Genomic DNA, 23,735 nt, shown 5'->3' on the forward strand with positions numbered 1-23,735 from the left:
TCAGAAACTCTTGAAGACTGGGCAAAGAAATCTCTTGAACTCTGTGAAAACTACTGCTAGAAGCAATGTCCAATTCTTAAAACATTATTTTTAAACTATTTTGATTGTTCAACATCTTAAGAGAATCTGTCAAAAGCTATGGAAATTCTCTCCAGAAAAATATATAGGCACATTCATTTTTACTAACAATTCCAGAGAGATTATGAAACCCCTGAGATTAACTCATGGGCTCAAGTTAATAACTCCTGAAACCAAGCGGGCTAACAACTAACTGAGAGAAAGTCAGATGAGAATCATCGTTACCAGAAGTTACAGTGATGGAGGGCTTTTAGATGCAGTTGAAACATACAGACAAATCCTTGCTTTTTAACAATTTTGTCTAAGACCAACCTGATTTCCTTCTGTCCATATTTACTATAAAGAGACATGTTCACATTTAAAAGGAGAAGAATTTATGCTGGGAGCCAGGAAGCTTCTTGATCATTTCCATCTGAAGTAAAGCATTTAATGAAAAATTGGAATGTTTCAAAAGGAAAACCAAAAGTATTTATTGAGCATTTAGAAACTGATATGTTGGTTTTCCCTGTTTCAAATAACAAACAAATTTGCTGGCATTCTAGAAAGTGTATGAGCTAACTGTTTATATACGTAAAGCTTCACATATTTAGATCATATCTAAAAATCTTGGTCTCTTTCTGATAATCTAATATTTGGGAACGGCAGTGCAGTTCTATTTCCTTCAAAAGTGAGAGCTATATCTGCAAAAAACAACTAAAATGGTCTATTGCTGGAGATATGTCACATGGAACAAGATAAAGTCTATGAAAACAGCCTTTTAGAAAAGTCATGGCTGAACTCTAATGACCTAGATTATCTAATGCAAACATCGTGTGCAATCTTGGAGATTTAGGGCAGCCCTCCCTGTAGTCAACTAAAACAAGCCGGTTTATGTAAAACCAACATGGAAACAGTTCAGAGGCACAACTTGCTATTCTGTGTACCTGGAGCAGAATCACTGAACTTCATCCAAACCTGGAGCAGAGTCAGAAAAACGGGTGAGGGAGAGAGTGTGGTGGGATGTATGGAAAGGATTTATAAAGTGGGGAGTCTTATACAGAGTTAAGGAGTTAATAATATATTGTTAACAACATATAATATTATTCTGTAAGCTTTTAATTCTTTAGTTAACAAAGAACATCGTACTGTGCTTCTCAACCTACCATTTGTTTTCTCACTTAACATTCTTTTGGAAGTTAGTGTGTATTGATGTATGTTGACTGGGTCCCTTTCTTCTGAGTGCTTAAAAGGCTACAGTTATTTGAACATGCCACAGCTTTGTTCTCCATTCTCCTCAAGGAGACATATGGGTTGTCTCGGATTCTTTGCCATTACCAAGTGTTTCAAGAATGCTTCTGTGGGTGTCTCCTCGTGCGCACACGTGGAGGGGGTTCTTTAGGGTTTGTACTAAGTGTGGATTTGCTGGGTCACGGGATATTCTATCTGCAACTTTGTTTCATAATGCCAAACTGCTCTCCAGGGCAGGGCTACCGGTTATGTGAGAGGTGCAAGTGTGTTATTTTGTCGTCTAACTTGTGTCAGACTTTTAAAGGAAATATCTTTATTTGCATTTCTCTAATTACTGGTGAGGGTTGGCATCTTTTGATGCAATGTCTCTTCAAGGGTACTCTTCTGTGAATTGTTGTTTAATGTCCTATGCCCACGTTTCTATGGGCCAAGCACTAATCTAGGCTCCTGGGATATACCCGTGAATGAAACAAAAAGCACTGCCCTCTTAGAGCTTACATCCTAGCGAGGAGAGAACAGATAATAAACAATAAAAGTAAAAACAAGTGCATTTTGTTGCAGGATAAGACGATAAGTGCTCCTGGAAAAAGTCAAAGTAAAACAGGTAAAGTAAAAGGGCTTTGGAATGCAGGGTAGGCAAAACAGTTTAGAGTAGTAAAGAGTGATCAAGGGAGACCTCGGGGAGAAGACAAGGTTTGAGTCCATTGAGAAAGTTAAGGAACAGTTAAGAAGCCAGTGTGTCAGGAATGGAGAGACAAATGGAAAAACACTGTAGAGATGAAATCAGACAAGTAGAGGGAAAGGATTGTTATATAGGGCCTCTTGGGTCATTGTAAGACACTGGCTTTTAGTTGAATAAAATGGGGGATCCGTTGAAAGGCTTTGCACAGAGGAATGACATGACCTGCCTTGTTATAAAAGGAGCGCTCACATTAAACTTTCAAATGCTTACATACTATAGTTTCTACATAATGAGGAACTTGGCTAAATCTTTTCTTCCTATGGGAACAATTTGATTAAAGATCAACTAAGACTGGGAAAGGTTGAAATGGATTACTCCTTGCGCTTGGATGAACAACTAAGGTTTAGGACTTGGATAAGCAGCGGCTGAGTTCTAACTGTGACTTTACACTTTTCGTTCCGGCAGCTCTGGCCTGTTGACTTTGACCTAGGTTCCTTATATCTTACCCATTTGTCACTCAGGGGTAAATTTACTATTGTTGCCAACCCTATGCCAGGCCCTGGACCAGCTGTTGTTAAGCATTATCTCTAATATCTAGCAGGACAGCGTATTGTCATATTCACTGTCACCTTTGCAGAGCTAGACTAGAAGCCAAATCTGTCCAACCCCAAGTCCCTTATTGTCTTATTACACTCTGATGTCTGCTGTGTGTGGCAGGGCAGTTATAGGATTTCTCTTAACTGGATGACAATGGGTATTAAAACAAGGTGGCACTGAATGATGCATAAGGCTACATTAAGACTTTAAAAAAAAATAATGATTTTAATGTATATAATTTCTGAAGTATTCGTCTCCTTTGAAGCTGGTATATAACAAGAGCTAGTTGTCTCTTTTCTGTTTGTTTTGATATTCACAATGAAACAAATTTGGGGAATGAATTTTAGATCTCCAAAAAGATTTATCCTAGTTCTTTGGGAAAGTAGAAGTTTCAATCTAATATGCTAATCTGATATGCTAAGGTATTATCAAAACCCAGCCTAAGTGACTATTTCAAAGTGTCCTAACAGATTTAAATTTTTGAAAGAAAAATAGTTTCTGTCCCAGTGGATTGTGAACAACAAACAATGTCTTATTTTCTTCTACCTGAGTGAGAATACTCCATAGGCTGACAGGTCTATTCTCCTCAAATACATTTGTGAATTTTTGTGCTTCACATGACAGAACACAGATAGTCCCAGCCCCAAATGGGTTGTATCCATTTGCAAATGAAGGCAGCCACTTATGTCTCCAATTCAGGATTGTTCAAAGGCAGACTTAGCCAAGGATGCTTATGTTATATTTTCCATAACCATGCAAAGGCCATATAAGAGTTGTTTTTTTTTTTTTCTGAGCCTAGAAGTCTATGGTAATACATATTGTCTTTAGGTACATTTTATTTTTAAACAAACTTCAAAAGAGACAGGTCAGAATAAATAATTTCAATGTCAGATTGTAGTAAGTTGCTAGGCATATCATCATTTACTGCAAATAAAGGTTCATGACTGAAATAGGGAACGTTGGATGGATGTGAAGTCAACTACCCAGTCACTAAATAGTGACATGAAGCAGTACTGCTCATGCCAGGTTTACCTTCCATCTTTGTCTGGAAGAGTTCTTTCAAGTTCACCTCAGTTGGGTGGACTTGGAATCTGGAGATTAAGATGGTATGCATGTGTGTGACTGTCTCCAGTTGGAATAACATTTTCTTCTTGCAGATCATTCTTTATAACACGAAAAGCAAAACAAAGCACACAAAACAAAGTTTGTTTAAAATTATATCAGATTATCTATGCTGGAAAATCTACCCCTATAAATTCATATATTAAAACGCAAAATCAGAAGATCAAGATGATCTCCCAATACATTTTCCCTCAGGATAGCCACAGCTTGAGAAAGAAAAGCAATTAGCAACCTTTATTACTTGTCTAGAAAAAAAATTTCCTCTTCAGGAATGTTACCTCTATTTGCTAGTCTGTTCTAACCAGATTTCCCTTTCTCGCATGGGAAATTTAACTGGAAATATTAGTGGCCTGTTCTTGCTTGATAACATTTCTGCATAAGCATTTAAAAGGCAAGGTTCCTATGCGAAGTCATCTGATAAAAGACTTTCTTTGCAATGGCAAAAACACCAATTTACTTGTTCAAAATGATAAAGAGTTAAGGCCAGAGTTCATAACCTGAACTTATCCTGTGACACTCCCTCCCCCTTTCACTTGATGAAAACATGCTCGTGTGAAGTGAATTCTGAAACTGAATCCACTGAACACACTCAGCATTTGGTAACCGATTTGTACTGTGACATTCAAACATCTGCCGTGGCCATTGCAATGTAAATAGGAAATTCTAAATGTGATTTGAATTGCCCTTTGGGGAGTTTTTCACTGAGAGACGGTACATTTCCAAGGTAGCCAATACTTAATATGGAGCAAGCCCAGTGGTCGGGTTGGAGACTGTTCTGCTTCAGAGCACAAGTTGACAGGAAACTCTGCACGCCTTCAACTGGACCGAGGGAATTTGGCGGTTGACGTAGCCATACATATTTTTGAAATAGTTTCTCTTGTTAGAAATGTTTTACATTAGCCCGTGAAAATAAGCACCTTCATTATTCACATACAGTGATTCCGTTTTGAGGTGACAGCTGCCTACATAGATCCTAGTTTACAGACTGGCATAAGCAGCGACTGGTTTTTAATTAGCAATAAGCTTTTTGTAATTATTAGAAGTCAGCCTTTCCTGTGATTGAAGTATCTATGCTAGCATATATGCTCTCATAGTAAACAGAAGGGCTCAGACCTTTCCCATGAAATGCAACTGAGTACGTAGGTACTGCTGTGTGGCCCATTGAAAATGCATCATCAATTCAGATTTTATTGGGATGTTGCCAAGACTTTTTAAGCAAGAAATAAATTCAAGGGCATTGAATTTTGTATATTTTTGATATTACCTGATATAAAATTCTAGTTGTGTCTACCCATAAATAAATTCAGCTGTTGAGTTTCTTACAGGTTTCTTACAGGTTTCTTTACAATGTGGGATTAAGTGAAGAGACGTGCATTGCTAAAATTATCCACTAGAGGGAGACAGCTCCCTCCTTCCTTGTGCGTCTGGGTCAGGGCTCAAAAAAAGGGTAAATATTATTGTTGTTTTTTCCCCCTCAAGTTCGTTGTTTCATATATAAAATAATACCATAAAACATATATAAATATACGATAGGTAAAAATATTTTTAAAAAATAATGGTGCAGAATTGTGTAGAGTAAAAAGCTTCCCTGCCAGTTTACAATTTTCCCCTCCAAGCCCCACCAGTTGTTTTTTTTTAACGTGAATGTGATTGCACTAAACATTAATTTTATGTCTTGCTTCTCTGTTTTATTTATAAACTATGTATTGTAGGCATCTTTTCCTGTCAGTTCACACAGATCTACCTTTTCTTCCATATGGTTCCAGAATATTCTATCCTAGGCCCCTAAAAAGATTTGTTTAATAAATCCCCTATAGATGGACATTTAGATTGTTTTCAGTATTTTGGTATTAAAAAAATGCTGTGGTAAACATTCTTTCATGTATTTCTTTGCATGGATGTGAGAGTTTCTCTGTGAGTTAAATTTCCTAGCTACATAATAGCAAGGCTTATTTATTTAAAACTTTAATAAATATTGCAAAGAGTGTCTATCTCCAGAAAAAAAAAAAACTGTGATTTTGAGATTTAAACTCACACTATGTGTGAAAGTGCCTTTTAGCCCTGACCCTGGCAAACACTGCCTATGTCAAACCTTATAATCTTTGCCAATCTATTAAAGGAAAAATAATATCTTGGTCTAGGCCCATGATAACTAACTTCAATGAATAAATTAAATTTAAACTTGAAAAAGTTGTGAAAATTTGCTTTACATGTTTTATCAGAAGATGGACATAGGATGACCGGTTGTTAATGGTTCCAGAAAAAAACATCATTGGGCAAACTGACCTGACTTCCATAAACTAGTGGTAATAAAACCAGTCCTAGGTCCAAATATTTAAAAATTTCCACAAGACTTTTATATCATTTGACAAAAATTATTATAAAAAGTCTGTAAAGGAAGGTGGGTGGGTATTATTATTTTTAACATCCAGGTGAGAATGAATCTTTTTAATGATCACTATTATGATCTCCAGCATAAGAACTTCAGTAATGAATCTTGAATCTAAAAGTGAATCTTACTTCACCTTCTAAGCCTGTTTCTCCCTTTCTCCTTAGAGACTGTCTATCACAATTTGCCCATTCTTTTCTCTCCATTCTAAACTACAGCACCCACCCTTTCCTCTTCGTTTTTAGCAAAGAACAAAATGCCCAGAATTTAAATGTCAAGTATTTTTTTCCTAACAAATATTTTTGTTACTAGGTTAAACATACACCCAAGTAGCAGGTTAAAAATAATTACAACACAACTTGGCTAGTTTGTTGTACCATTTTTGTTCATTTTCCTCTGACAGAAACCCAATACCTTTCATGATAGCTATATATATCCTACCTGACCCAAAAATATCCCATCAAGGGACAAGCCCACCTTGGAAAATTGCAAAGCAGTCAAGGCTTGTCCCTTTCTCTCCCCACTCCCCATCCCCGCCCTATCCCACATTTCACCCCTTTCCTCCTTCCACCCTCCACCTAGCTGTGTTTAGCTTTATCCCAGTAATCTATACCAGAAGGGAGATATCTGAACTTCAGTGTTAGTTGACTGTAACTTCCAGGGTGTGGAGAGTACATATAAATGAAGAACTTTCAGGGCTTCCCTGGTGGCGCAGTGGTTGAGAGTCTGCCTGCCGATCTAGGGGACACAGGTTCGTGCCTCGGTCCGGGAAGATCCCACAGGCCGCGGAGCGCCTAGGCCCGTGAGCCATGGCCGCTGAGCCTGCGCGTCCGGAGCCTGTGCTCCGCAACGGGAGAGGCCACAACAGGGAGAGGCCCGCGTACAGGAAAAAAAAAAAAAAGAACATTCAGAGACTCAAAGGAGAGCTTTCCTTAAGGGCATAATTAGGAATAGAGAGCAGGGGATGTAGTTTCAAGCACAGAATATGTCCTAGGAGGTTTCTGTGCCTATTATATGGAGCATCTCTGAGCCTATGTAAATGCGAAATTCCAGTTGTAGAAAAATAGAATGGTAAAGAACCACTAGATGTACTGGGGTATCATTATTTCTTTCAATCTAATAGTTTGCTCTAGTATGTATGTGTGTGTGTCAGGGGTGTGTGTGTTTGGTTTGGTTTTGATCACCCATACTCCAAGCTTTATAATAGAAGGTTTTAAACCACATGCCAGCCTCCTGGGTATGGGAATTTTGTTGGACTCCGGCTGATGCTAATTGAGGAAATAGCCCCCTCCTTCCCGCCCCCTTCTCCAACCAGATAAGAATTAGTGTGACTTAAGTTATCTCAATGGTTTCTTATTTTGAGGTCTCTAAATTTTTAGGTTGTTCTATATGTTCCATTTTTAGTAATTAACGAATATATTTGAAATAAAGGAGATAAATTGAGGCAGAAGTGTAATTATTGGCTGCCAATTTATGAACTTGAGAAATACGGCTGTGCTAGAAAAGGAAAATACATAAGAATAAGGAAAAATGAGTTAGTTACCTACGTGGATATGGTTTTTGTGAGAAATGAGTTATGTATATAGGGTAAATTCCTGAGTGTGAATGTTATTGTAAAAAAATAAAAATTTAATAAAAATTCATTTATACAAACCAGAAAGAGATTTGTGTAGAATAAACTGGAATTTATTTCTGCCTTGTACTGTAATTTTCTGTGTTGAAAATGTGATTTTAGATTATAAAGCTCGAGCTAGGCAGTAATTTCTTATCAGCTGTGTAAAATAACCTTTGGACTGAATATTTTTAAATTGTTGTATATTCTGTATAACAGATACTATGCATAAAATTCTCCATGCTCTGTGTTAGAGAGGTAATGAATAATTTGACAGAGGGTGAAATGCTTTTCAATATGATTGGGAAAACTATTTTAAAAATATTAAAAAGTTTTCCAGTGGTTGAAAAGTTTATGTCCAGAAGCCTAGAAACAGAGTTGGTTCATTTGCCAGGCACTGGAGTAGTACACAGAAACAGGAACTATCTTTTAGAAAGGAAGGGAGAGGAGAGGAGAGGAGGGTAGGCGAGGGTAGAGGAGGGGAGGGGAGGGAAAGGAAGGGAAAGAAGAAAGGAGGGAGGGAGGAAGGAAAGAAGGAAGGGAGGGAAAAGTTGATTTCTTTTCCATTTTCAGCTGTCCAGATGGACTTTTGGAGGTTGAATTGTCACCAGGTGTGTCACACTGTGCAGTCCATCTCCAGGATATCCTTCCCTCTCCCTGGCTGGTTTGGAGTCAGAGGTGAAAATGGAGGTGGACTGAGCAGTTCTACCCCATGCCCCGTACACACATGCACCTTTGTTTGTCCAATAGATTCCTATAGTTTAAAATGAATAAAATTCTGGTTAATGAACATACATCTAAATATGGTGTGTTTCATATACTCTATTCTAGTGTTGACTTGCAACTACTTTAAAAACATGATCCTTAAATTGCAGTTTTGGGAAAGATGCTGTATATTTCCAACCCTTGAAGATGATATAAGCTTAACTCCATAATATGAACGCAGCTGATCAGCTCAATTAATTCAAAAGGAAAAAAACCCAGACCAGTTAGTGTAGGCAAAATAACTGGGTGAATAATTGAACTTTTCATGTTTCAACCAGCACTTTTGACGGCAGGTTGATGAGGTCACACAGTAAGAGATACATGAATGCATTAGTATCCTTAGGTGTGCATGTGTCTCGCTGGTATCCTTAGGTGCGTGCACACACTGTTAGCATCCTCAGGTGCACGTGGATGTCACTTTCTATTAAGTTGCATTCTCCAGAGACCCAAAGAAATGCTCATGTGTTTCTAAGTAACTAGCTTGTGCCAGTGTTTAAAACCTTCAGATGTCACAAGAGCTTACACGTTGGCAAACTATTAAAAGGAGAAATGTCTCTAGTGTTTCTGGGATAGACCACCTTTTGTTGGAAACACTGAATTACAGAGCATTTTGGGACGAACCTCTGAAGTGCTTATTTGCTGTTTGTGTGGAAAAGTGCATTTTTCTAGACTAATTTTCAAAAAGATTTTGTTTGGAAAAATCAGTACTTTTATGGAGATATCAAGACTAGTAATATTGAATTGTCATACATTTCTGGACTGGTAGAGAGAGTTCTCTCTCCTCCCAGATCTGAAGCAGAAAGTAAATAAGAACTATAACCTTCTAAAATATTAAGATCAACATTATATCATCAATATTAGACATTTTCCAACATCTAATCTTCATTTATTTTGGTTTTAAGCTAAACTTGAAGACTGGATTTTATAAGTATTTTTAAAAATCATATACACATTTTAGTTTTTACCTAGCTAAAACTCACTGGAAAAAGAAGAGCTGGTGTCATATACCAAAAACAATAATGATCTTTTATTATTTAAACTTCCAAGTCTTTCTTTCCCTCAATTGTGGATCCACACTGCCTCAATTCAGTTCAACCAACATTTCATAGAATTGCAGTTTAACTCATGACATGATGAGATTTAACACGCTCGCAAAATTCTCACTTGATGATCATGTTTGGCCTGGCCTTAGCTCTCCCGTAACCTCACTACACTTCCTTCACTTACCAAAAATTGTCTTATCTGGAACAAATATTTTCCCTTGTCTCCCCATAGCAGCCTTTTCATTCCCTCTCCTCTACCCTTATCTTGCTCTAAATCCTGCAAGTAAGCCAATTAAAACAATATAATCTAATCTGATTTGGTTGTCCCAAGGAAATTAAGACAACATTATCCATGTCTCTGAATAGTTCCTCTCTTGTCTCACTCATGCTCTTAGAAAAACTTCAGTCGCAAGAACTGTGCAGTTAGCAAGCTCTCAGAATGACCCTACTTATTCATCAAACTATTTGAAATCATGGCAAAGTTTGTTCCTCCATATTTTATTAAACTCAATTAAGTAATGGAATCTTTTGTCATCAGTCTCAACTTCATCTTCCATGGAAAAGCCACTGCACTTTACAGTTCATGAGATGCCAACCATTCATTTCTTTGTTGAAGGTAATTTGATCTATGTCTTGCTCTAGTTAAGATGCCCATGTCTTCCAGCATTTTTGACTTGGAGTTAGAGGCTAAGGTCAAGTTAACAATGGTAATCTGTCTCTCTGCAAGCAAACAATGAATCATCATTTGGATTTTAAGACTATGGTAAGCTTTGACTTGGCAGCCTGGTTCAAAGGTTGTCAGCAGAATGTATGAACGTGGCCTGCATCTGGAACCTCTGCTCATAGATGTCAAGGATTCCCTAACAAGGCCACCAATATAGTCGTGAATAATTGGTAAGAAGGAGGGGTGGTTAAAGAAACATTAGGCCCATGCCCTATCTTGACTGGATTGATTTGATCTAGACTTAATAATATTAAAAGCTCTTCTAGTCATTCCCAGGGCACAAATAAAAATGCTTTCAAATTATTAAGAAAGACTGTGACCTATTCAGGACAATATGTAAGGAAAGAGTGATAACATGAAGTAGTTCATTTCAGTCCCTGACTCTGGACCAAGGAAACTGCCATTTGAAAGGGAAAGAGCTTCGTGGAGAGTTGCAATATTTTATTACTAATTGAATTGGCGTTTGTTTTGGAGAGTTGGCCGGTAAAGTGGCTGAAGCCGAGATGAACAGTTCATAAAAGTTAGGGGCCAGTTTCTTTCAATTATCTTGTTGTTCTTATTCTTAAGGAATTCACACAAACTGGTGACTTTGAAATAAAGAAAACTTTGAGATCTAGTCGATTTTGAGTTTTTCCTAAACAAATGCAGTGCCTGCTACATAGTAAGCATTGAATCAATATTTGCTGATTGAATGAATGAAGCCTTAGTGGTTGTTTATGAGTGAATATTTATATCTGTCTTTAAAATACCGGCATGAAGAAAAGGCATATGTTTTCACAAGCCATGGCCTAAAAGCAATGATTTTTATGATTTGAACTGATGAGAATCTACTTACTCTATTAGAGTTATTTGATTTTATTATATTATGCAAAATAACATTAACTCTTTCTCCTGTGTTTCTGTTCCTGATGCTTTATTTTTCTATAGTGATAAAGGGGGAATAATATTCAGGAAAGACATCTATTTGCCAGGTAAGGGTTTGAGCTGATCACTAATATAGAAGTTTCATTAGTATATGTGACTATCATTTGTTCACTTTCATTGACCTTAATACTGACATGAAGAAGATTTTCATTAAGGATTCATTTTACACGGATACCACAAATTAACACTCTAGGATAATGGTCAAAGAGCAGTTGCCTCTCTTCTGGTAGCAAATCTGAAAAAAGAAAAGAATTACTATTAATTATGCTGTTCCTGGATTCTATAAACTTATCTTGGGTATGCACTGAAGGGAGTATTAACACAGTTGAGTAGAAGCAGAAAGACTTGGGGATTTGGGATTCCAGGGTTTCTTGCCTAGTATATAAGCACCTCCTATACCTCGTCTGCCCTCTTTGTCTAATCACTATATTGCTCATCGTCCAATCTGTGAGTTCTAAGCAGATAATACTGAAAGTTTCCCTTAGCATTTCAAAGTAGAATTCTTTTTTTTTTTTTTTTTTTTTTTTTTTGCGTTACGCGGGCCTCTCACTGCTGTGGCCTCTCCCGTTGCGGAGCACAGTCTCCGGACGCGCAGGCTCAGCGGCCATGGCTCACAGGCCCAGCCGCTCCGCGGCATGTGGGATTCTCCCGGACCGGGGCACGAACCCACGTCCCCTGAATCGGCAGGCAGACTCTCAACCACTGGGCCACCAGGGAAGCCCTCAAAGTAGAATTCTTGCCTCTGGTATGATTGGTGCTATCCTCTAACTCAGTGGATTGGATATGGGTGTCCTTCTTTCTAGGTACTACGCCTATCCTTTAAATTCAATGGATCTTGTGGAAAGCAGTGATTGGTGACATAGCATCTCAAACTTAATATCTAATTGTTTCATAGAGAAGCAGAAAATTATGGGATCTAATCTTACTTATCAGTTTCTATGGTTTTGAATATAGCATAGCCAACTTATTGTAAACTAATACTGAATTAGAATGTACCAGATTTCCATCACTGTAGGTGTTTTACTGATCATTTTCATAATAAAAAATATTTGAAATGTAAAACTAAATAGAGCTATGGAAATAACAGAAACCAATATGGCCCTCAGAGAGGTGACTTTCCCAGAGTAACATGGGTAAGAATGAATAACTCCCAATGTCCAGTCCAGGTCTCCTCTCTCTGTACTATCCTGGTTCTGTGAAATGAGGTGAGAACATAGATCTCAGGTCCTTTCTTAAGGGCCCATAAACCAGTAGGGTAAGTTCTTATCTCCCAGTTAGTGTAGTTACTCCTGGGAAGAAGTGTAAGTATACGTATAAGTTACTCCTGGGAAGAAGTATAAGTATAAGTATAAGAAGTCATGTTTAAGAAAATGATACTGAATCACAAATGCTGACTCAGGCTGTGCAAGCTCTGAGCAAACGACTTCACATTAGTTTCCTTAGTTTCTTCTGTAAAATGAAAATAATAACAGACATTCCCTTACAGTGTTGTTTTGGTTATCAAATGAGATAATACAAGGATAGGGCTTAGAACAGATCTGGGCTTAGAACAGATCTGGCACACAGTAGGTACTCAGAAAATGTCAGCCCCCTAATCATGAGCCTTTCCTCAGTTCTCCAAGTCATTCATTCCCCATAACTTGCTCTCTGGTCATTCTTACCTTCTCTTATTTCTGCAAACTTTTGTCCTCTCTCTGCTTGAATTCTTACATTCTGAACATCTGCTGGAGGTCAAGAGTCTCCTAACCATGCTCTGCGGCATGTGGGATCTTCCCAGACCGGGGCACGAACCCGTGTTGCCTGCATCGGCAGGCGGACTCTCAACCACTGCGCCACCACGGAAGCCCCACCTTAGCCTTTTTTATGTGTCTCTATTCACAGCACTTGTCAGAATGTTCTGTATCAATTTTTCACATCTTCCTGAATCAGTCTCTTGGATTCTCAAAAACAATACTAGCCTTATTTATTTTATATCATCAGCGCCAAGCACAGGACCTTGTGAATAATGTAAATGTTGAATAAATGTTTAATAAGCAAATGAATGTATAATAAGCATGCCATGCAGGGAGCCAGTGTTCTCTTTTTGTATAGGATCAGCCTTGCACAGTTATGTGTATTGGAGTAGAGAAGCATTCCTTCCTTCTTGTTTTCTTTTCTTCACCAAGTATTTATTGAGCAACTTCTGTGTTCTAGGTTCTATGGGAGGCGTCAGGCATATTAAAAATAATAAAACATTGCCTCTTCCCTACAGGTGCTCTCAATTTTAATATGAAGGAAAAACAGCAAAGTAATAATATGAGTTGTGTACCAATTGCTTAACAGGAGCCCCTTTCATGTTTATAACTGGACTGTGGAGATGTCTTCTACTCTGCTCTCTGAGGGCCAGCATTTGAGATGAGTCTTGAGTGCACGTGGTCACCTCCATATTGTGCCCGACATCTAAGCACGTGCAGAAGGTCTTGGGAGAACCTCTTCAAAGTATATCAGTAGCTCCTAGAGAATGGTGTCTGATGTGGAGAATGAAGAGGTCATTGATCAAAGGGTCAGGACCCCTTAGTTCTAGTTTTAGCTCTGCTACTAATTAGTTATGACCTTGGGCAAGTGATCCAATCTGTTGGATATCTTGTCTGTAAATTGAGGGTGTTGGTCTATACTCTAGGTCAGTGGCTCTCAACCAGGAGTTTATCATAGGATTTTAAAAATATATGTATTCAGTCCCTACCAAAGAGTCACTTAAACCTCCCAAGCTAAGGCCAGGCCATGTGTATTTAGCAAAATAACTTGCTGGTGATTCTGACAGGCTTTGACTGAGCTATAACTGCTCTCGATGATATCTTGATATCTGAGGTCTCTGGGCCTCTGTCTGGCAGGTCCCCACCCTGACCGAGACACGGAGACTCTAGGCCCACTCCAGTCTTTCTCCTTAATAGGCTGTGAGAACCAGGAACATTGTTTCCAAAAACAATCAGATCAGTAGCTGACATCATAGGTCTTCCTGAAAGAGAGGAAAGAGATGCAGAGCAGAGATAAGACAAAAAAAATCCCCAAATGCTTGTGGGATGCTGGCATCACAGCCGGCTCTCTGCAGCTTCTTGAACTTTAAGATGGACCCAGTCATTCTGATGCCCTCACTCCCATGTATTTATTCTCTGACTGAGGCACAAAGATCCGAGTGAGCTAATGCATCAACCCATGAAAAATGAACAATTAAAACAATGAAGTTGTCAGTTCTTTTACCAGATTGCGAATAAATAACCTGCCTGTCAGGCTGGCTGCTCTGCTGGACCATTAGTTTAATACAAAGACATTCTGAGAAACGGGTGGATGACAGCTGATCTATCACCGGGCCTTTGATAAAGACTTGAGCAAAATATGCTGTCACAAAACACCTAAGGTCAATCCCAATGTGTGAGAAGCAAAGTATTAGATGAAATTTGAATACACCTCTCTGCCCATCACGAAAGCTATAGGTTTAAAAAAAAAAAAAAATCTGGTGAGATGGTGGGTACTTGTTTTGACAGTCCAAAACACTTTTCTGCTTATGCTTAGCTGTCAGGGACTCTGTGCTGATGTAGGAGGCCTTGGAGTTTCTAACCATCACAGTGATCTTGGGACTGCACCATGTATCTTCTTACTAGGCCGGACAGGGTCTTCCCATGAGAAGTTACTCTAAGCCATGTCGAATGCTAACACGGTCATGAATTTCCAAACAAAAAGTCAATTCATGGCATTTTCTTATGTGTATGGTTTGAATTCTGTGTGCCAGCTCAGAAAATGTTTGCCAGCCAGATATATCGCCCAGGTAAAATAATTACATAAGACAGTAGACAAGACAATTAAACAAAGACAAATTCATTACCTTCTCTAGTTGAGATCTCATCTATCTTTACATTTTAGTGGGAAAAGTAAAGATAGGAATGACCTCTCACAAGTCACTTTGAAGAAGATAATTGTTATTTCTTAGAAGCAAAAAGTACTATTAGAAAGTTTACCCTATAGTAAAGCTAGGTGAGAGGCAGTGTTTATGAGGTTTTCAGAGTTAACCAACTTGTCTCTAACTGATTTGTCTCATCTTGAATTTAGCAAAGCTGACTCCTCAGTTTTTAATAAAAATCATTCAAATGCCCAAGAAGCAAACAAATCAAAAATACAATATTTCCCCTTCCAAAATCTTTTGGGTATTCATCTCTATTCAAGTCATATCTTCATGGTCAAAGTGATGTAAGTTCTACCTAAATCCAAAAATAGGAACTATCAGTTCCATCTTATTTTGGAGTACATTCACTGGTTAATTCAAAGGGTAAAATCTAGCTTCAATATGGAGAAACAATTTAAATCTACAGAGAAGCTACAGAGAAGCCATGATTTCAACTAGAAAGAGGCATCAACTCTATTACTTCAAACTGGTTTGACCAGTTCTTCCAGGGAACTGGGTGGCTAACTAGTAAACAAGGTGAACAAGAAAATGTCAATATAAAACTATCCAGGCTGATTTTCCTACCTACTAAGTCAAACCACAACTTGGCCTCTTGTCCAACTTTGTAATCTCTTCAATGTTATATAAAATTAGCACCCTCTCACCTCCTAAGAAGAATCCCCGAGAGACTGGAAAAAAGCTCAGAGCTCATCCTAAGGCTATCTTGGTTTTGTTCCTGATTTTTCCTTAGTAGCCTTGCCATTTGGGCAAGTGGCTTAATGTTTGCTTATCTTGCTACGTGCACAGTAACATCTGCTTAAAGGAGACCTTATACATAAGAGCAAACACTGTTCTATAGTCAGGGGGAGCCCTTGAAGTTGTTTTCTTAAAACAGAAAAAATAATGTTATTACATTGAGCACTAAGAACAAGTCTTATATAGAAGAACAAGTTCTATATCTTCTAACCTGCAGATATAGAAACTTCCACTGCAATCTGCATTTAGTCTTCTGTCAGTTTTAGCCCTTGAGAAGTCTCTTCCTCCTGAGTCTTACTGTAGGTGTATCTGGGCACTCAGGCTGCTTCCCAAGTTCTTGCTGGGTTCTGACCTTCCCTCAAGAGTCCCAAGGCATTCTCAAAGTGACATTTATTAAAACCTGTCCTTTGGTTCCATTAAGGAAAAAAATTTTTTTAAATAATTAATAATTGATGATAGTTTTTCCATATAGTTTTTATTTTTTAAGGTTATTTTATGACATATAGGTTTATTTGTTTATTTATTTTTGGCTGCGTTGAGTCTTTGTTGCTGCACATGAGCTTTCTCTTGTTGCATTGAGCGGGGGCTACTCTTCGTTGCGGTGCACAGGCTTCTCACTGTGGTGGCTTCTCTTGTTGCGAAGCACGGGCTCTAGGTGCACGGGCTTCAGTAGTTGTGGCACGTGGGCTCAGTAGTTGTGGCTAGCAGGCTCTAGAGCACAGGCTCAGCAGTTGTGGTGCATGGGCTTAGTTGCTCCGCGGCATGTGGGATCTTCCTGGACCAGGGCTCGAACCAGTGTGCCCTGCATTGGCAGGTGGATTCTTAACCTCTGTGCCACCAGGGAAGTGCCCATATATATATATTTTTTTGATGCTAATTTATTTTTTTTAAACATTTTTATTGGAGTATCATTGCTTTTCAATGGGCATACATATATCCCCATATCTCCTCCCTCTTGTGTCTCCTTCCCATCCTCCCTATCCCACCCCTCTAGATGGTCACAAAGCACCAAGCTGATCTCCCTGTGCTATGAGGCTGATTCAATGCAATCCCTATCAAACTACCAACGGCATTTTTCACAGAACTAGAACAAAAAATTTCACAATTTGTATGGAAACACAAAGGACCCCGAATAGCCAAAGCAATCTTGAGAAAGAAAAACAGAGCTGGAGGAATCAGGCTCCCTGACTTCAGACTATACTACACAGCTACAGTAATCAAGACAGTATGGGGCTTCCCTTGTGGCGCAGTGGTTGAGAGTCCGCCTGCCGATGCAGGGGACACGGGTTCGTGCCCCGGTCTGGGAAGATCCCACATGCCGCGGAGCGGCTGGGCCCGTGATCCATGGTCACTGGGTCTGCGTGTCCGGAGCCTGTGCTCCGCAGCGGGAGAGGCCGCAACAGTGAGAGGCCCGTGTACCGCAACAAAAAAAAAGACAGTATAGTACTGGTACAAAAACAGAAATACAGATCAATGGAACAAGATAGAAAGCCCAGAGATAAACCCACGCACATATGGTCACCTTATCTTTGATAAAGGAGGCAGGAATATGCAGTGGAGAAAAGACAGACTCTTCAATAAGTGGTGCTGGGAAAACTGGACAGCCCATATATTTTTTATATTACATGGTTTTAAAAATAATTATATTTGTATTTATTTCTATAAAGACTTGTGCATCAAGCTATTGTTAATAACATAGCTCTATTTAATAACATGGTCTCTAAGGTAAGTCAGAAGCTACTTTAAATATTTAGAAATACAGAGATTGTGATAAGTTGAATAATAGACCCTCAAAGATGTTCTAATTTCTGCAGTCTGTTAATAGGTAATCTTACATGGCAAATGGGACTTTGCAGAAGTTAACGATTTTGAGATGGAGAGATTTTTTTGGATTACCTGGTAGGCCTAATGTAATCAAAAAGGTTCTTATAAGATGGAAACAGTCAGAGTAGAAAGAAGCAGCTAAACTGCTGGCTTAGAAGATTGAGAAAGTGGCCAAAAGCCAAGGAATGTAGGTGAGTCCTAGGAGCTAGAAGAGACAAAGAAATGGATCCTCTCCCCAAGTGTCCTGAAAGAACACAGCCCTGTCAACACCTGATTTCTAACCTGCAGAACTGTGAGGTAATAAATTTATGTTTTTTAAAGCCACTAAATTGGTGACAGTTTGTTACAGCTTAGGAAACTAATACAGAAACATTTATAATAATGCAAGCCTTACCTTGTCTAACATACATACATACATACCATTGCCAGCACACTGTTTGGGAATTGTATCGGTAACTCATATGTACCTGGGTCTTTCCCTCTGGAAATTTTTTGTCCTCCCTACTCTTTTTTTCTTCCCCTTCCCCTTCCCACTCATGATATTCTCTCTAGTGTTTCCAATCTGTTAAGTGGTGATCTCCTCAAAAAGAACATTTGGAACTAAACACACCCCATCCCCTGCCTGCCAATCTAAATTAGGGTCCCTGATGTTATTCTGTCTCATACACACTAACCCCTTATAACATTTTTTAATTAGGCACTTATTTGAATGATAATTTTGTTGTGTTCATCTTTCTACTATTGCAAGCTTGATGGGTACATGCGCCATGCTTGATTTTGCCCACTGTTGTGAACCTAGCACATAGCAGGTATCCAGGAAATATTTTTTGGCTGACTGAGAACATTCTAGAATTCTGCAAATTTTGTAATATAGATTGAAAGCATGCCCCATAATGCAGTCCATCTGGGATCATGAGGCAACAAACCAACACACCACCTCCTCTTTCAGAGGACATGAAGCAGGCTTTGCATTAACTTTGATTCCCTCTGAAGTCTTAGTCAAAGTCATGATTATTTAGCCAGATGACAATTGATGGATGTTTTTCATGATGCACATATAATCTAAGAAATGCTACAGTATTTCTCAAGAATTCTCTTTAATAACATCCAGAATGCTTTGACTTGCTTTTATTTCCATTTGCACTTTATTGCTTTTCAATATAAATTGTAAATTCCTTCAAAGACACTTAAACATCCATTGAAGAACAGACTTTGAGAACTTCAAGAGATTAGTCTTCCTGAGTAATTATTTATGTCTTCTGCAATTTTGATTCCACTGGAGTTCAAGAATCAAAGCTAAGGATTTGTCTGAGCTCTTCTTGGGATGGAGAAGTGATTAACATTTGCGAACATTTCTGTGAAGCCTCAAAACACTGAACGATTAATGAGAAAGTGGTTAAATTTTGTTTATGTGTGTTTCAGAAACATCAAGCCAGGTGATTTCAATGTTTTTTTAGAAAAGCATTGGTCTTTACATATTATGTATTTTTCCCATATTATTCTGAACGTGTCTATGGTTTTTGCCCAGGTATAGCATCTTTGTTGAATAGTTGATCCTGATTTTAAATGCAAGGGTTTCAATGGAAAGGAAACACATTTTACTGAAGTATTATGAGACTCCTTTACGTTACTATGTCTACTAGGTTACTCCTGATAACAATCTGTGAGATAGATTTTATTAATCCCATTTTACAGAAGAGGAAATTGAAGGTCTTAGAGCTTAAATAACTGTTTAAAGCCAGAGATGAGGTCCACAGCCGTGCTGAGCCCCGCAACCCAAAGTTCCCACCATTTCCTCTAGACCACACAACCTTCAGTGGATCTTGCAGACCAGCACGGTATTCAGGACGGCTCCCTCTCTCTCAAAGCAGGCCAGTCAGAATACCGCTTCCCTCAAAGCCCTGTGCCAGTGGGCCCCATAACTCAAGATGGGAAATGGCTAAGTATCAATAGATGGGGATACTGGAACTTATTATACAAACCCTACTGTGTTCAGCACGGCCACTTTGACTCCTCTAATGTTATTATTCTCCTCAGAGCACAGGGTCTTGTGGCCATGTTTGCTGTGGCCATATCAAGATTTATACTCAGGTAACCCCATGGCAAAAACAGGTCTTCCCAGCGATGGGAAGAATTTGTAATAACCACAGCTCTTGGTTTCTGAAGTTATCAGAAGGCTTTAATGAAACATTTTGATTTTTCTGATTATTTGTGAGCCTTCCATTAGGGATCACCTTTCATCACGTCACAGTGAAATGTAGGTGATGCTGTTACGCGTTTACTGACCACGATGTGAAGGAAGTAAGAATATCACAAACCTCCACTCCCAGTCACCTCTGAAATGCCATAAGCAGTTCTTAGTGCTTAGTCACTTATTAACAAACAAAGTTAATAAACTTCTCAGGCAGTAAACCCAGATGTGCTTTTTGGCATACCTGGCAAGTTCAGGATAAGTGCTTTACTGATATATTTGAACAATCAGTGATTCTTAGATAAAAGAATGTCTAGACCAACAGCAGACTACATAAACAGCTGTTCAGATGCCGAGTCAGATTCTACCTCGTACTCTCTTATTTGTACATATCCCACTCAAGAAAGGGAGAAAAAAATGCATTTTTTGATTAATCACCCCGTGTTTCATTAGTCTTTGTTTTTAATACTAAGGAAGCAACCAATGGCCCTTAAAGGTAGCATTTCTATTACTGCTGTCATTTCTACTTAAAGCAAACTGGAAGATGAAATGTTTTTAAGGATAGTGGATGCTAAAAAACAAGTAACACCACAGGCACACAGGGCAGCCAACAAAACACAGGGATGCATTGAACAAGACAGTTAATAACTTCTCCAGTGTGAGGGCTTTTTAAACGGTTTGTTCTTTCACGATGACAAACCCCCAAGGTGATAAATTAAAAGGTTGGCCCAGAAATTATTATTCAAATTTAGGTCTACAACAATCTAAATTGTCTGATTTTTTTTTTTTACTGAATTTGTTTGAATGTTCATCAAATACAATCATGTTCATGTTCAAATACAATGTTCATCAAATACAATCATGAAACTCAAAATGTCTACTTGACTCTGTTTTGTAAGCTGAAAAATACCCAGAAAGCCTTTCTCTTTTCCTAGCAAAATGGCATGATATTATTTAGAAGTTGGAGAGAAAGCTTTCACTGCTTGCCCTGTAAAAAGGAAACAGCACAACCAGCAGAGTAGCTGACAAGTGACACAAATACAGTACATACTAATGCAGAGAGAGAAACAACCTTGAGAATTTAAACCGGCTGCACCAAAAAAAAAAAAAAAAATCTTTATCCAGATATGTGGTCCCTCATGAATTATACTATTATTTTAGTTGATTTTACCTGACATCACCCTATGATTTTCTTCAGTGACAAGAAAATTGCAGCTGGCCCTTGACAGTCGGTCACAAATTGACTGAACAAAACAAAATCAAAGAGTGAAGTAATCCCCAAGTAAATTTAATGAAACCTAAATCCCAAAGGGCAGCACACTTCTGTAGGCAATGGTCTTATTTAATAAATTTTTCCCTGCTTTCACTTTTAGAGCTATATTTACACAGACAAATTTAATTCATTGGGTTTACATTTCCTCTTTCCCTTCGTTTGTCCACCAGGAACAAACGGGAAGGACTGTAAACAGGTGTGTCAGTGTTCAGCTGAGAATGAGGAGTGTCACTCCATCACAGGGAGATGTACCTGTCTGCCGGGCTACCATGGAAACCGCTATCATCTCCGTAAGTGTTTTCTGTGCTTTAGCTGTAATTGATTGAAGAGACACTGATGCGGGGGGGGGGGTCATCACTCAGAATGCTAAAGGGCAAATGTTAATTCAAGCTTCTAATTCATTGCAAATCCCCTGGGAATTTTTATTGGAATGGTTGAAAACATACTTTCCTGTGTAACTCGTTCTCCTATTTGCCTTTTCTATTCAAAATATCCCCAACAAAAAGATAAGAAATAAAGAAGAAAATATGAACCAATGATTATAAATCAATATACAGCAAATGGCAACATATTTAAGGTGATTCATAAAAGTAAGTTAGTTCCAGGATCTGCTTAGGAACAATCAAATTAAACAAATTGTTATTCTGGAATGAAAACAATGACTTGCTTAAATGACAAAATGCCAGTTGGCTCCCTGTTGTGTAATAAAAAAGAATAGTCCGTAGACCAGACACCTTATATTGATTTGTTAGGACATTTTAACATCGAAATGGTTATAGGAGAACACATGATAAAAAGTCCCAAAGAGCATGTTAAAATGTTCAGTCAGCTACTTAATTTTTAAGCTCGTAATTATTTATAATGGACTTTTTATAGGTTAAGGATAAAATGATTTGGCCTCAGTTTCATTTTCTCCCCCAACTTGGCTTTTGCCACTCTTTCTCCCTAGTCGTTCCTATAAGAGATTTTTTTTCTACTTTCCTTTCCTAATTCTGCAAGTATATGGATGAGTTGGGGATATTTCCTAAAAAACGCCACCCATAAAAATAGACTCATGGTCAAGCTATTGGTTTTCATTTTCTACAAGCCATAGAATATATATTTTGAATCTCACTTCTCACATTTGTCCTAATTTTAAACGTTACCAGCTAAAAACACAATTAAGCATGTATGAAAATGGTTTCATACACCCATAGGACCCATAATGATTGCATCATTCAAACTTAAAATGAAGAACCAAAATATATGATTGGTAAAATTTCAATTATTTTTTTCGGTCATGGCAAATTTCAAGCACTTTTGCAGTGGAAGAAAAGAGTTATTTCCTCACATTTCATGCTGTCACATTTCTCAGGAAGAATTTCTTCTTGATATCAAGGGTGTTTCATCTGAATAAAATAAAATTAAGTTACATAAAGCTGAGAGTCCTTCCATTTCAGAAGAGCAGCTACCTTGGGTTGAAGGAGGGGAGCTTCGCCTTGTAAAAGCCAGTCTGAGGCAGGGAGCCACTCCCTGACTAGTCAGATGGGCTTAGTTCCAGGCAACACGTGGTTGAAAGTTGCTGCAAAGGTTCCTTGGCAACATCCACTGTAATTACAGGATGATGAAAAAGGGTCCAAGAAAATATCCATGAAAGGTGTAGCTGGCTCAAAAGCAAAAGTTCCAGCAGCCAAAAACAACTGGGCTTTCATGTTCTCAGGGTCGGAGTGGAGAATCAACATTTTCTCTCGGCAGAGGCCAGAGGAAGCAGAAAAACTTGCAGTAGGAATCTCACCACTTGTTCATAATTTACACTGGGCAGGTCAGTCCCAGTCTGTGGATAGCATGAGGGGAAAAACAAACTGCTCGGTAGATGCAAACTCATCATGCTATCTATGTATTTTATGACCAATGAGAAATTGTATAAGCGACTACAGGTCCTGGAAATCTTTTGTTTCTCCAACCTGCAATACTATTTATTAGAAGTCTCTTTGAGAGAAATGAAGGCATTGGAGTCCTCTAAAACCATGGGCATTTCTGTTGACAGTATTCATAAGAACACCGTTACATTGGTTGAAGATGCTTTGAGAAACATGGGCCACAGGAAGCTCACCTGTGCCAGGAAGAAGATGGCAAGGCATTAGTGGAAGCTTAGCTTTAATGCTCTTCCTCACAGCAATAAAAATTCAAACAGACCACATCTTAGTATCTGTTTTTAAGAGTAAAATAAAACTGTGCAGGCTTGCCTGGTGGCTCAGTGGTTGAGAGTCCGCCTGCCGATGCAGGGGACACGGGTTCGTGCCCCGGTCCGGGAAGATCCCACATGCCGTGGAGCAGCTGCGCCCGTGAGCCATGGCCACTGAGCCTGCGCATCCGGAGCCTGTGCTCCGCAACGGGAGAGGCCACAACAGTGAGAGGCCCGCGTACCGCAAAAAAAAAAAAACAACAAAAAAACTGTGCAACAGTGGCTGGTGTGTGTGTGAGTAACCTGGTCAAATACTACTAGGAAAACAGACTGAAAAAACAGATTCATGCTTTTCATTTGCTTTGGAGCTAAGTGTCTCAAGATACAGTCACAACGTTGCCTGTTCTAAGCTTCTAATAAAGCTACCAAATGTCACTCACATCATCAG

General features: G+C 38.7%; 1 long non-coding RNA gene across 1 annotated transcript in view; it reads left to right on the forward strand.

Moving 5' to 3' along the window:
• The window catches only part of LOC117201598 (uncharacterized), an 81,924-nt gene that overhangs the window by 34,151 nt on the left and 24,038 nt on the right, over positions 1–23,735 (forward strand). The window contains exon 4 of the long non-coding RNA XR_007477691.1: positions 21,294–21,413. This is a non-coding gene — a long non-coding RNA (uncharacterized LOC117201598). The remainder of the gene's footprint in view (positions 1–21,293; positions 21,414–23,735) is intronic.

This window comes from Orcinus orca, chromosome 5 (genome assembly GCF_937001465.1).
Source record: "Orcinus orca chromosome 5, mOrcOrc1.1, whole genome shotgun sequence".
Lineage (NCBI taxonomy): Eukaryota > Metazoa > Chordata > Mammalia > Artiodactyla > Delphinidae > Orcinus > Orcinus orca.